The 15,777-nt window shown below is 38.9% G+C and overlaps 1 protein-coding gene and 2 pseudogenes across 5 annotated transcripts in view; 2 read left to right on the top strand and 1 right to left on the bottom strand.

The window, feature by feature from the left end:
- SPIDR (scaffold protein involved in DNA repair) overlaps nt 1–15,777 on the bottom strand; it is a 590,033-nt gene that overhangs the window by 444,126 nt on the left and 130,130 nt on the right. The gene's annotated exons all lie outside the window — the stretch shown is intronic.
- Nucleotides 6,371–7,135, top strand: LOC132013351 (E3 ubiquitin ligase RNF121-like; annotated as a pseudogene).
- On the top strand, nt 7,788–8,724 carry LOC132013087 (small ribosomal subunit protein uS5-like; annotated as a pseudogene).

Raw genomic sequence — 15,777 nt, 5'->3', positions numbered from 1 at the left:
GTGATCAGTTTCTCCAGCTCCCTGTTGAAGGGCTAGTTTAAAACTACAATCACAGCATCAGAGCCCTGCGATCTCCTCTTTTAAACTGCCATAACAGACAACCCTTTCTAGCCCTGCCAGATGGCAATACTGCAAAAGCTAGAATTTTTAGGAAAATAAAATCCATAGTGTGACACTTCTTAGGATAAAACAGTCACCTAAGTTGGTGAACCTAGAACCAATTCTAAAATTTGTATTTAAATGCTGTACCAATGGAAAAGGGTACATTCAATCAAATGGAAAGGAAACACTTGTACTTTATGTATAAAAGAAATTGAATGGGTATAGCCTTGATTCTCTTGTATACAATACAGAAATGGTCAGAAGAAGAGAGATAGTAAAGTTGTATAACCATCATCTTATTATCAATTTTAGTTCTACAAGAAGTCTTTTTTCTTCTTGGATAACCTCTGAAATAGCTGAGAGCCATGGAAAGTTCAACAACCTAGATGTCTCACAGGTATCTAAGGAAAAACAGAAAAGAGGAGACACTGTTTCCACTTCAGCATATCAGGGAACCCGGACTGGCAGAGTCTTCCGTTCTTTCAGAAAGAGCACAAATCCCACATGCCTCTGTCACAACTGTTATGACAGCATCCAGGGAAGAAAAATAGGGGAAGATTTTTCTGGAGCTCTACAGAAGATGTCTTTTTGGCTTTGGAACTCAAAAAGTTTATCAGCAGCCTGTTTTAGGTAAATCCTTCCCAAAATATTTATAATCTGAAAAACATTTTCATTATAGTGTTTTTAAAATTGCTTATATTTGAAAAAGGAAAAATAAACTACTGAAATAAATTCATGAGAAACAAATCTTTGTCATTCCATTCCAATTTCTCCTTCCAGTTTCTCTTATGGGCTCATTTCTTCATATTCTCTAAGAATTTTTACAACTATCCAATACTATTTTTTTCTTCTTGCCCCAGAAATGTGGATTCAGAGTGAAGAGAAAATGAAATTTCCTTGTGTTGCTTTAATTTTAATATAGTACCTCTAACTGCTCTCCAAATCAGCATCCAATGCTGGTTCTCTCCCAAACTCTCCAAGTGACATCAATCAACTACTGTACATTTTCAATGAAATATTCTATCAGAAAACTCATATTCTTAAGAAAAATCAGATCTCTGTTTATCATAACTGTGAGATATCACTTTACACCTGTCAGAATGGCTAAAATCAACAATACAAGAAACAACAGGTGTTGGCAAGGATGCAGAAAAGAACCTTTTTGCACTGTTGGGAATGCAAACTGGTGCAGCCACTCTGGAAAACAGTACGGAGGTTCCTCAAAAAGCTACCCTCCAACCCAGCAATTGCACTACTGGGTATCTACCCCAAAGATACAAATGTGGTGATCCAAAAGGACACCTGCACCCCATGTTTATAGCAGCAATATCCACAACAGCCATACTATGGAAAAAAACACAGACGACCATTAACAGATGAATGGATAATGAAGATGTGGTACAAATATATATATATATACAGTGGAACACTACTCAGCCACCAAGAAAATAAAAAATAAAAAAAAGAAATCTCGCCATTTGCAACAATGTGGATGGAACTACAGGGAATTATGCTAAGTGAAATAAGTCAGAGAAAGACAATTATATTTCACCTATATGCAGAATTTAAGAAACAAAACAAACAAGCAATAGGAAAAAGAGAGAGAGAGGGAATCCAAGAAACAGACTCTTAATTCAGAGAACAAACTGAAAGGAGATGGCTGGGGTGACGGGTTAAATTGGTGATGGGAAGTATGAAGTGCACTTGATGTGATGAGCACCGGGTGTTATATATAAATGCTGAATCATTATATCATATATCTAAAACTAATATTACAAAGTATGTTAATTAAAATTTAAATAAAACAAAAAATAATAATTTAAAAATTTTTCCTTATAATACGATTATAGGCTGAAATGTTCCCCCCAAATTCACACATTAAAGTCCAATATGCTCACAGACTACGCATACAGCATTATGTATGAAATATCTCTTATAATATTTCTCCAACTAATCAAAATGTCCTTTTCTCGTTTTAGGGGTTCTCTATAAAATCTGGATACAAGTCCTTGACAGATAAATGTTTTGCTGTTATTTTCTCCCTTAATGGAGGTAATTTTTTATTGTGATTAATTTTAATTTACAGTATTTACAGTAATTTTAATATTTGTTGCTTTTTGTAGCCTACCAAAGAAAGCTTAGCCTATTTTCTACATTTTCTTCTAGAAACTTTCCAGCTTTTACCTTTTGATCCATGATCCACTTTTACCTTTAGATCTATGATCCATCTTGAGTTTTGTGTATGTGAGATAGAGTCAAGGTGATTTTTTATCTATATGAGTATCTAATCATTCCAGCACTGTTTGTTTACAAACCTTTGTTTCCCCCACTGGATTGTTTTCTTTGTCAAAAATAATTTCTCAGGGCGCCTGGGTGGCTCAGTGAGTTAAGCCTCTGCCCTTGGCTCAGGTCATGGTCTCAGGGTCCTGGGATCGAGCCCCACATCAGGCTCTCTGCTCAGCAGGGAGCCTACTTCCCCCACTCTCTCTGCCTGCCTCTCTGCCTACTTGTTATCTCTCTCTCTGTTAAATAAATAAATAAAATCTTTTAAAAAATAACATTAAAAAATAATAATTTCTCAACTCTTATTTTGTTCCATCTACCTGTATATCTTTATCTACTATCACAATCGATTGCTGTAGCATTAGAGTAAAACAGGTAGTATAAGTTAGTGAAGTAATTCTTCAACACTGCTCTATAAAACCTAGGTCCTTCATATTTCCATATGAATTTCTTAATCAGCATGTCAATTTCTACCTAAAGAGAAAAGGCCTGCGAAGATACCGACTTATCCACATCAAGGTGAGTGGGAGAGCCAGTGACACAGTCCTGCCATAAACCTGAGGTGCAGTAAACCTCAAATGGAAGGGAACTAACAAACCAAGAGCCTCTCCTTGTAGAGCCAAAGGTTCGTATCCCACCTCAGGTACCCCACCTTTTCAGATCTGCACCTAAGAGATTATACTCAAAACATGTGGCTTTGAAAGCCAATTGGCCTTAAATCCACAAGACCCATAGAGCTATACCAAACTGAGAAACATCTCTTAAAAAGCAGTCATGCTCAAGCTCACTCATCCTATAGCCCAGCCCAGAAAGAGCTGTTTGAAAAGCACCCAGACTCTACATCAAAGAAATACATGTGCTAATCTTAAGAGTGTCAACTGAGAGGCCCCAGCCTGTTCGGATACTCTCAGGGGAAGGAGGTGCTGCTGGGTGCCATTAAGTTCTCCCTCTAACTTACTAAAGCTATTAGGTACCCCCTGACCATTTTGTTGTTGTTGTTGTTGTTTATTCGTTTTTTAAACATTAGACTTTTTTGTTCATGGTGGATATCATCTTTATCCTCCAACCGGTACAAATCACTTTTGTGCTCTCCCGCTGTGTTGCTAATCAGCAGGCACCATTTTTTTTTTCCTTAAAGGGTAGGTACCATCTTTGCGTGCTCACTCGGCCATATTCCGCAGCACTACTCTCTCGAAGGAGAGATTTTACACATATCTGGTGCCCCAGTTTTTGCAATTACAGCCTGATAGCCTGGCTCTGGTGGCCAAGGAAGCCGGTTTTCTTGGATTCCAAAGTACTCTACAATTGGACACAGTTCTTGGCAGAATACCACACCCAGAGCTCTGCACACATAGCGGAGTGAAACACACCCCTAATCTTTCTGAGAAAGTGGCCTATTTGCTTGTCCAAGAAATTTGCCTTGAGCGGTAATTTCTGGTCTAGCACACATCTAGGTGCCTACAGACATACTTTCAGGAAAACAGAGGCCATTGGGTACAATCTTTGCATTCTGCCTTGCTCTAGCGTACTAATATCTCTCAGAAAGAAGCTTTATACCCTTGTCTGGCACCTTGATTTTTACAGCTGCTACCAGGGACCATGTCTACATCACGTGGCTCTAGTGGCCAGCGGGGCTTATGCTCACAGATCTCTTAAGACTGTCACCAATGGTGAAAGAGTTCTTAAACAGCTACCACTCTCAGGGCACAGCAAGAGGCAAAAGACCCAGAAGCTCACTCCATCTGTGAAAGAGGCCTACAAGCACAGCATCATAGCTACAGCCTCAGTAACAGGCTGCTAATTAAACATACATCTAAGGGCCAATTGTAAAGCTGACCAGAGCTCTCAGAAGTTGGGTGCTATGTTCATGTTCATCCTCAGCTGCAATCCAGAGCACCAGTCTCTTGGAAGGGAGCTCCTGCATGTACTTAGTATCCCACTTTCTACATCTTGTATCCTGGTGTTTGTGGTTGCCACACAGGGGACTTGGCTCTGGTCAGGCTCTGGCTCTGGCCAGGGGGACCTGTATTCCTGGCTTCCAAAGGACTTTAACAATTGGAGGGACAGTTCTTGGTAGGGTGCCACCCCCAGGGCACTGAACAAACAACAGACTAAAACACATTCCTCCCCCTCCTCTGCCCTGTCCCAACCCCCCACCCCATCTCTCTTTTGAAAGAGATTCATTTGTTTCTCCTGGTGCTTCAGACTGATGAATAGGCTTCAGGTTCGGCACACATCTTAGAGGCTATGAAGGTACTCACACAGAACAAAGGTAGAGGGATGCCATCATTGTGCCCTTCCTCTCCCTCATTATAGTTTGTCAGTATGTCCCAGAAAGCAGCTTATACACTAGTCTGGAGTACTGATTTTTGAAACTGCTGGTCAGAGCACAACTTCAGATCTGCTTTGGTAGCCAGCAAGCCTTAAGCTTATGGTCCCACAAAAGTGTGTGTGTGTGTGTGTGTGTGTGTGTGTGTGTGTATGTATGTGTGCATTTTAAAAGCTGCTGTCTAAAGATCTGGCTTCCAATCTGCTGGGTTTAGGTGTTAGCTAAGATATTCCCCTCTGGGACACTGATACATGCCCCTTGGGCACACCCTCAATGACTAGAGCTATTAAAAATAAATTAGGCTGCTTGGAAAATCATAAAGGACCAAGAGACAACCAAGAACTAGGGAGAGTTTGAATGTCAAGGTTCATTTCCTATAAGAAACATTCCTCCAAGACTGGGAGAAGTGACAGCTTCATTTAATACATAGAAACAAACACAAAGAGTCAAGCAAAATGAAGAAACAGGAATGTGTTCCAAATTAAAAAAAAAAAATAAAACTCCCCCACCAAAAAAAAACCCTGAATGAAACAGAGATATACATAATTTACCTGACGAAAAATTCAAAGTAATGATCATAAAGATGCTTTCCAAATTCAGAAGAATAGTTTAAAAAAAAGAGAAAATATAAGAAAGCACTAAATGGAAGTCATAGAGCTGAAGAAAGCAATAATTGAACCAAAAAAATACACTAAAGGGGTTCAAAAGCAGACTGGATGAAGCAGAATTATCAATGAACTCAAAACAGGGCACTGGAGATCACACAATCAGAGCAGCAAAAAAAAAAAAAAAAAAGAATGGAAAACAAAAAACAAAAAAAAACCACACACAAAAAACCAAAGGTAGCCTAAGGGACTAACTGGAAACATCAAACAGACTTAATATCCATACTATGTCTGTTACAGAAGATGGAGAGAGAAAGGGGTAGAAAATTTATCTGAGGAAATGAATGAAATGGCTGGAAATTTCCCTAAGGCAGAGAAGGAAACAGACATCCTATTCCAGAAAGTTCCAATTAAGATGAACCCGGAGACTCACAGGAAGACATTTCCTAATTAAAATGTCAAAAGTTAAAGACAAGGAGAGAATCTCAAAAGCAGCAATTAAAAACTATAACAAGTATTAAAAACAAAAAAAAAAGGCTACAGAAGATTTTCAGCAGAAGCTTTTCAGGCAGAAAGGAGTGGCACAATGTATTCAAAGTGCTGAAAGGAAGTAAAACTTTCATCCAAAATACACCCAGCAAAATCATCATTCAGAATTGAAGGAAAAATAAAGAGTTTTCTGGACAAAGAAAACCTACAAGTTCATCTAAAACAGCATTACAAGAAATGTTAAAGGGACTTTTGTAGGCTGAAAATAAAAATTGCAAATTCATAATAAGAAAACATAGGAAACCAAACTTGGAATTATCTGTATTAGTGGTTTTCAGACAGATCAGACAGTGATAAAAGCTGTGTCAGCAGAGAACAAGATCCAGATCACTAGGAACCTCCACCAGTGCAGCTTCCCTGTGAAATAAAGGGGAAAAACCCATACCCGAAACAGGGTCACCATATCGTAGGAGTGGTATTCCCTCTGTTTCCCCTGCACCAAGAACAGCTGAGCCATCACCCAAGTAGCCATAAGAATGAGGACCATTTCAATGTGCATGAAATGGTCTTGGTGGCTTCATGGCTATGGCGCTTGGTATGCATGCACGTGTGCTCAACCCTCCACTGCTCCTCTCGGGAGAGGTCTGACATATCAACCTCATCCAGCTCCCATTCTCTAACAGTACCTTCTCCAACCTCCACTTCTACCACTGCCATCTTCAGCAATAGTACAGAAACCCCAAGGTTGGTTTATAAGTAAGTAGTTCTTGCTTATCTATAAAATAAGCTATGCCACTGGCATTGTTGGCTACATGGCTGTCATGTTAACCCTTTCTGGTCTCTGTTATTAAGATCAAACCAGAAGATGCCAAAGACTTTGTTATTTCTCTTGCCTTCTATGGCCTCTGCTATGTTGTTCTTGAACAAGACTTTGTAGAAATGTGTGCAGACTACATGGCATCTACCATGGGGTTCTACAATGTCAGGCATGCCTACCAAACATCTCTCAGACAGTGTGTGTGCCATGTTTGGGCAGCAGATCTTTGTGGATGTCAGTGAAGAGGGCATCATCAAGAATATACACAGCATATATAAGCTGTCTTGCCATCACGTATTCCATGAGTTCTGCATCCTCGGCTGGTGCACTGTAGGAAGGAAACAGATGTGTCCCTACTGCAAACAGAAGATGAACCTCAAGAGAATGCTCAGCAATCCCTGGGAGAGGCCTCACTCATATAGAGGCAACTGCTAGACTGGCTTCGGTATTTGGCAGTCGGACATCATTGGCCTGGTGCAAAGCATCAACTATATCCTAAACCTGGAATAGACAGGAAGAACCCACTATGGACCTCAGGGCACTCTCCTCCCTGTTTTCCAAGATGTCCTGGGTAGGAAAGACTCAAAGGGACACCTGAACAACTCAGGATCCCTCCAGCTCTGTCCAGGCTGGGGAGGGAGATGTTGGAGAGCCAGCCAGTGGGGATGCAGCAGTGGGGGCATTTTAAAAGAAAACTATTTTGATAAATATTAAAAAAATATATATGAAAGTACGAATCTCATTATAAAGGTAAACACAGTACAAATGGCAGATTAGTCACTTATAAAGCTACCATAAAAGTTGAAAAACTAGTAAAAATAAGTATAACTACAATAATTAGTTAAGGGATACACAAGCTAAAAGTATGTAAAATGTGATGTCAAAACCATAAAACATGGGGTGAGGGGAGTAAAAATGAGTTCAGAATGTGTTCAACTTATCAACTTAAAATACAGTTATAAATAAAGGTTGTTATACTAAACCTCACGGGAACCACCAAGCAAAAATCTATGGTAGATTCCCAAAAGATGGTGAGAAGGAGAGATTCTTTTCCAAGAAAAGAAATGGCAGATGATGTTGGTGTTATGGGAGGGCCCAGGAGCTCTGGAATGGGAGGCCATGGTGGCTTCCATGGAGGCTTTAGTAACAGCATCTAGGTCAGGGCCAAGGCCACAGATTTCAAAGAAGCAAGGCCAAGGAGTGGATCCCCATCACCATGCTGTGCCACCTGGTCACAGTCATGAAGATCAAGTCCCTGGAAGAGATCTATCTCTTCTCCCTGCCTATCAAGGAATCTGAGATCATTGACTATTTCCTAGGGACATCCCTCTTAAAGGATGAGGTTTTGGAGATTATGCTTATGCAAAAGCAGACGCATGCTTATCAGCAGGCCAGGTTCAAGGCATTTGCTGACATCAGTCTGAATGTTAAATACTCCAACGAGGTAGCCACTGCCATCGTGGGGCCATCAACCTAGCCAAGCCTTTTTTTCTTTTTAAGAATTTTTATTTACTTATTTGACAGAGAGAGAGCACAAGCAGGCAGACTAGTAGTTAGGGGGAAAGGGAAAAGCAGGCTCCCTGCTGAGCGAGGAGCCAGATATGGGGCTCAATCCCAGAACCCTGGGAACATGACCTGAGCCAAAACCAGTCATTTAACCAACTGAGCCACCCAGGCATCCCGTGGTCAAGCTTTCCATTATCTCCATTTGGCAAGGCTACTGGAGGAACAAGTAACCCCCAAACTGTCCCATGCAAGGTGACTGGCCCCTGTAGCTTTGGGCTGGTATGCCTCATCCCTGCTCCCAGAGGCTCTGGTATTGTCTCAGCCAGTACCCAAGAAGCTACTGATGATGGCCAGTATTGATGACTGCTAAGCCTCAGCAAGGGACTGCACTGCCATCCCAGGCAACTTCACCATGGCTACTTTTGATGCCACTTCCAATATCTATAGGTATCTTACCCTGATCTCTGGAAAGAGACTGTCTGTGTTCACCAAGTGTCCCTATCAGGAATTCACTAACCATATTGTGAAGACCAAGACCCACAACAGGAATCTCCATGCAGAGGACCTAGGCTCCAGCTATGGCCACCACATAGATTTTATACAAGAAAAGTTAAGTGAATTAAGGCCTATTAAAAAAAGGTGGGGGGAAGATTGTGAGAAAGGAATCTAAGCACATCACTAACAAAATGTTCAAACCACGAAGGAAGCAACCAAGAGAAGAAACAGAAAGGAACTACAAAACAGCCAGAAAACAATTAAGATGACAATAAGTACATAACCATCATTATCACTTTAAGTATAAATGGACTAAATTCTACAGTCAAATGACAAGTGGCTAAGTGGGTTTTGAAGAAAAAAAAAAAAAGACCTTTATATATTGCTTACAAAAGACTCATTCCAGATTTCAGATTTAAGGACACACACTGACTAAAAGTGAAGGAATGAAAAAGATATCCTACATAAATGTAAACAAAAAGTAAGCTGGACAGACAACAGACTTTAAAGCAAAGACTATAATTAAAAACAAACAAATAAGGCATTACATAATGAGGAAGGGCTCAATCCACAAAGAGATATAAAATTTATAAGTATTTATGCACCCAAACTAGGAACACATAAATATGTAAAGCAAACATTAACAGACCTAAAGAACAAAACACAACAATACAACAACAGATAGTAATTTTCATATCCTACTTTCATAACAGATAGATCATCCAGACAGAACATCAATAAGGAAACATCAGACTTACACAACATGTTTTGTAGATGAATTGAACAGCATTCCATCCAAAAGCAGAATACATATTATTTTCAAGTGCACATGGAACACTCTTCAGAACAGACCATATGTTAGTCCACAAAATAAGTACTGCTAAATTTAAGAAGACTGAAATCATATCAACTGTAGTTTCCAAATATAATAAGATGAAACTAAAACTCAATTACAAGAAGAAAACTGGAAAATTCACAAATATATGAAGATTAAACAACATGCTACTGAAAAACCAAGGGATCAATGAAATCAATGACAAATAAAAAGGTACCTTGAGACAAATAAAAATGGAAATACAATGAGTCAAAATTTATGAGATACAGCAAAAGCATTTTAAAGAGAGTTCAGGAGATAAATGCTTACTTCAAGAAAGGAGAAAAATCTTAAATAAACATCATAACATTACACTAAAAAAGAAGAACAAGTGAATTCCAGAGTTAGTAGAAAAAGGAAATAACAGAGTAGAAATAAATCAAAGAGACCAGAAAGATAATAAATAAGATCAATGAAACTAAGAGTTGCCTCTGTGAAAAGATACATAAAACTGGCAAACTTTTACCAGGGATCACAAAAAAAGAAAAAAGAGAAAGAGAGAGAGAGAGAACTGAAAATCAGAAATTACAACTAAATACAAAGAATCACAAAATACTATTATAAGCCACAAATTTTTAAAAAATGTAAGAAATGAATAAATTCCTAGAAATTCAGTCTTATGAGACTGAATCATAAAGAAAAAAAAATTTTAACAGACAGATTACTAAAAAAGATTGAATCAGGGGCACCTGGGTGGCTCAGTGGGTTAAAGCCTCTGCCTTAGGCTCGGGTCATGGTCCTGGGGTCCTGGGATAGAGCCCGGCAAGAGCCTGCTTCCTCCTCTCTCTCTGCCTGCCTCTCCACATACTTGTGATCTCTGCCTGTCAAATAAATAAATAAAATCTTTAAAAAAAAAAAAAAGATTGAATCAGTAATCAAAAATTTCCCAATAAACAAAAAACTGCAAGACCACATGGCTTCACCAGTAAATTCTACCAAACACTTAAAGAAAATTAATGGCAATCTTTCTCAAACTCTTTCAAAAAATAAAAGTGATGGGTATACTTTTGAACTCATTTTATGCAATCAGCACTACCCGGATTCTAGCACCACACAAGGACACCATAAGAAAGGCAGACATGATGAACACAGATGCAAAAATTCTCAAGAAAATATTAGCAAACCAGATTCAACAACACATTAAAAGGCTCAAACATGACACGATCAAGTGGGTATTATTCCAGGGATGCAAGGTGGTTTAACATCTGCAAATCAATCAATATGATACAGCACATAAACAAAATAAAACATAAAAATCATATGATCATCTCAAAAGATGTAGAAAGTGCATGACACAATTCAACATCCATTTATGATAAAAGCATTCAACAAAGCAGATAAAGATGGACTGTAACTTAACATAATAAAGGCCATATATAACAAAACTCTGCTAATATCATACTCAATAGTGAAAAGTTGCAGGCTTTTTGTCTAAGATCAGCAACAAGACAAGGATACCCCACTAACACCATTTTATTCAACATAGTATGGAAGTCGTACCAGAAAAATTAGGCATAGAAAAGAAACATTAGGCATCCAAATTAGAAAGGAGAAGTAAAACTGTTAATATTTGCAGATGACATGATATTATATATAGAAAACCCTAAAGACTCTACCAAAAAAACTACAGAATAAATTCCATAAAGTTGCAGAACACAGAATATACAGCAGTTTGTATTTCTATACACTAACAACAAAGTAGTAAAAAGATAAATTAAGAAAACAATAATATTTACAATTACATAACAAGAATAAAATACCAATAGGGGAGAAAGCAAGATGGCAGAGGACTAAGAGACTGAAATATCATCAGATCTCGGAGTTAAGCTAGATAGTTATCAAACCATTCTAAACACCTACAAACTCAACAGGAGATAGAAGACAAGAATACGAGGAATTCTAGGAACAGAAAATCAACAATTTTCCGGAAGGTAGGAGATGCAAAGTGAATCCGAAGTGATGGGAAGATAGACCGCGGGGGAAAGGGCCGGCTTCCGCCAAGTGAGACAGCAGTTGAGCACAAAATTGGATCTTTTAGAAGTCTGCTCCACTGAGGGACGTCGCTCCAGAGGGGGCCTTCACGGGGACAGTGTGGCCTCAGGACCTACAGGATCAGAGAAGGACCGGGGTGCCTGAGTGTGGCAGAGCTCCCAGGTATCAGAAGAGGGAAGACTCTACAGAGATAGAGTCAAGGAATGTGCTCTGAGCTGGGGATTACCTTAAACCGAGACCCAAGTCACAGTCGGGCCGCTGCTCTTCAAGCGGTGACCCCACAAGTGGCAGACCAGAGACTCCCTCCTTCCTCCTCCAGGAGGACTTGCGCAGGAACGTGTGGCAGAAATCTACTGGGTTTGGAAACTCAAAATGAAGCTGTATGTCAGAGACAGAAACGCTTAGTCACAGGCCAGGTGAGCACAGAGCACGGATGGAGTCGGGGAGACAGGAGTTATTGACTGCTTTTATCTGAGGGTACACTGAGGACTGGGGACCCGAGCTCTTGGCTCCTCCAGGCCAAAGATTCGGAGGCTGACATTTTCAATCCTTTCCTCCAGAGCTCTACGAAAAGTATTCAGGGAACAAAACTACTGAGAGTGAACATGAGGAGATTACTTAGCCCGGGCCCTGGCAAGAACAGTGCAATTCCACCTCAGGCAAAGACATATGATACTCCCTACAACAGGCCCCTGCCGCAGAAGATCAGCAAACACATCCAGCCAAGACCAACCTCCCCGATCAAGGAGAACAGCACATTTCCAGAGCTGAAGGAAAGTAATGCACAGAATCCATTGCTTTTTCCCCATAATCCCTTAGTCTTCCAAGTCAAATTTAAAAAAATTTTTTTTTCTTATTCTATTTCTTAAACTCTTCCTCTTTCTTCTTTTAACATTTCTTAACTACTTTATCTTAAAAATAATTTTCTAAAAAGAATCCTTTTAAAACTTAGTTGTTAGTCATATTTTATCCCTTCGTTGTATTTAAACTTATTTTTTTTTTTTTTTTTTTTTTTTTTAGTGAACCAGAAGTATTCTTTATTTGTAGAGGCAGGATAGCTTATTGGTTCAGACCTTGAGCTTTGAAGCTATAGTATGAGTTCATTTTCCAACCCTGTCCTTTATTGCTGAGTTGTTTTTTTTTTTAAGATTTTTTTAAAAGATTTTTTTACTTATTTATTTGACAGAGAGAGATCACAAGTAGGCAGAGAGGCAGGCAGAGAGAGGGAGAGAGGAGGAAGCAGCCTCCCTGCTGAGCAGAGAGCCCGATGCGGGATTCGATCCCAGGACCCTGAGATCATGACCTGAGCCGGAGGCAGCGGCTTTACCCTAAACTTATTTTTTGTATATATATAGAATTTTCTCTTTAAAATTTTAGTAATACAATTTCTTCTAATAGATCAAAATATAACCTATATCTACTACACGGCTTCATTCTAGTCTCCGGCCTAAACACATTCTTCTCTCTCTCTCTTTTTTTTTTCCAATTCTTTTCCTGTTCCAACCAATTAAAAGGAATTGTCCTTTCTTGGGAGTATTTTTTTGAATTTTCATCTTTGCAGTCATATTCCATCCCTTCATCGTGTTTGCTGTAATTTTTGTATATATATGTAAGTTTATCTTTCTTTAAAATTTAGGGAGGTAATTTCTTATAAGAGACCAGAATATACCCAAAATCAAGTGGGTGGCTCTGTTCTATTCATCAGTCTACTATATCTATATATGTTTCTTAGTTTTTTTTTAAATTTTTTACTTTTATTTCTCCCCCCCCCCCATTTTGGTTGGCATACGTTTTTGTTGGGTCTTTGCCACACTTTTAGTATTTTACTCCCTCGTTCATATATTCTTAACTGGATAAAACGACAAGGCGGGAAAAATTCACCACAAAATAAAAAAAACAACAGGCAGTAACCATGTCTAGGAACCTAATGAATACAGACATTGGTAATATGCCAGAAGTAGAGGCCCGAATGATGATTCTCAAGGTGCTACCTGGGCTTTAAAAAGGCATGGAAGATATTAGAGAAACACTTTCTGGAGAAATAAAATCCCTTTCTGGAGAAATAAAGAACTAAAATCTAACTAAGCTGAGAAAAAAAAAAAAAAGAGCTATTAATGAGGTGCAAGCAATCAAAATGGAGGGTCTTACTGCTAAGATAAATGAAGCAGGATAGAATTCTTGATATAGAAGAGACCAAATGAGGGAGAATAAAGAAGCTGAGAAAAGAGATAAAAAACTACAGGACTGGGGGAGGAAAATCTCAGAGATAAGAGATACTATAAGACAAAAAAATATTAGAATAATTGGAATCACAAAAGAAGAAGAAAGAGAGAGAGGAGCAGAAGGTATACGGGAGCAAATTATAGCAGAAAATTTCCATAACTGGGTAAGGAAACAAGCATCAAAATTCAGGAGGCACAGAGGACCCTACTCAAAATCGATAAAAATAGGTCAATGGCCCATCATCAAATAGTAAAACATACAAGTGACGAAGAGAAAATCCTGAAAGCAGCTTGGGACAAGAAGTATGTAACATATAATGGCAGAAATAATAAATTGGCAGCAGACTTATCCACAGAGACTTGGCAGGCCAAGAAGAACTGCCATGATATATTATGAGAACTAAATGAGAAAAATATGAAGCCAAGAATACTATATCCACCAGACGGACACTGAAAACAGATGGAGAGATAAAGTTTCCAGGACAAACAAAAACTAAAATAATTTGCAAACATCAAACCAGCTCCACAGGAAGCATTCAACTCTAAGCAAAGAGAGGGCCTAACAGTGACATAGACTATAGTGAAAGGAACAGAGGCAATATACAGTAACAGTCACCTTACAAGCAATACAATGGCACTAAATTCATACCTTTCAATAGTTACCCTGAATGGAAATGGCCTAAATGCCCCAATCAAAAGACACAGGGTATCACAATGGATAAAAAAACAAGACCCATCAATATGCTGTCTATAAGAAATTCATTTTAGACCCAAAGACACCTCCGGATTTAAAGTGAGGGGGTGGTAAACAATGTACCACGCTAATAGACATCAAAAGAAAGCTGGGGTGGCTATCCTTACAACAGATAAATTAGATATTAAGCCAAAGAGTATAATAAGAGATGAGGAAGGAAACTATATCGTACTTAAAGGGTCTAACAAGAAGATCTACCAATTTTAAATATCTATGCCCCTAACATGGGAGCAGCCAATTATATAAACCAATTAATAACAAAATTAAAGAAACACATCAACAATGATAAAATAATAGTAGGGGACTTTAAGACGCCCCCCCCCTTTCTGAAATGGACAGATCATCTAAGCAAAGATCAACAAGGAAATAAAGGCTTTAAATGACACAGTGGACCAGATGGACATCACAGATATATTTAGAACATTCCATCCTAAAGCAACAGAATACACGTTCTTCTCTAGTGCACTTGGAACATTCTCCAGAATAGATCACATCCTGGGTCACAAATCAGGTCTCAATCGGTACCAAAAGACTGGGAACATTCCCTGCATATTTTCAGACCACAAAGGTCTGAAGCAAGAACTCAATCACAAGAGGAAAGTTGGGAAGAACTCAAATCCATGGAGGCTAAAGAGCATCCTACTAGTGAATGAATGGGTCAACCAGGAAATTAAAGAAGAATTTAAAAAATTCACGGAAACAAATCAAAATGAAAACACAAATGTTCAAAATCTTTGGAACACCACAAAGGCGGTTCTATGAGGAAAGTATATAGTAATACAAGCCTTTCTCAAGAAACAAGGGCTCGAGTACACAAGCTAACCCTACACCTAAATGAGCTGGAGAAAGAACAGCAAAGAAAGTCTTAAACCCAGCAGGAGAAGAGAAATAATAAAGATGAGAGCAGAAATCAGTGAAATAGAAACCAAAAGAACCGGAGAACAAACCAACGAAACTAGGAGCTGGTTCTTTGAAAGAATCAATAAGATGGATAAAACCCTGGCCAGACTTATCAAAAAGGAAAGAGAAAGGACCCAAATTAATAAAATCATGAGTGAAAGAGGAGAGATCACAACCAACACCAAAGAAACACAAACAATTATAAGAACACAGTATGAGCAACTATACGCCAGCAAATTTGACAATCTGGAAGAAATGGATGCATTCCCAGAGACAAATAAACTACCAAAACTGAACCAGGAAGAAACAGAAAACCTGAACAGACCCATAACCAGTAAGGAGAGTGAAGCACTCATCAAAAGTCTCCCAACAAATAAGAGCCCAGGGCCAGATGGCTTCCCAGGGGAAT

The sequence above is a fragment of the Mustela nigripes genome, chromosome 3 (assembly GCF_022355385.1).
Source record: "Mustela nigripes isolate SB6536 chromosome 3, MUSNIG.SB6536, whole genome shotgun sequence".
NCBI lineage: Eukaryota > Metazoa > Chordata > Mammalia > Carnivora > Mustelidae > Mustela > Mustela nigripes.
The sequence above is the reverse complement of the archived record's forward strand: the minus strand, read 5'-3'. Positions and strand labels throughout refer to the sequence as shown.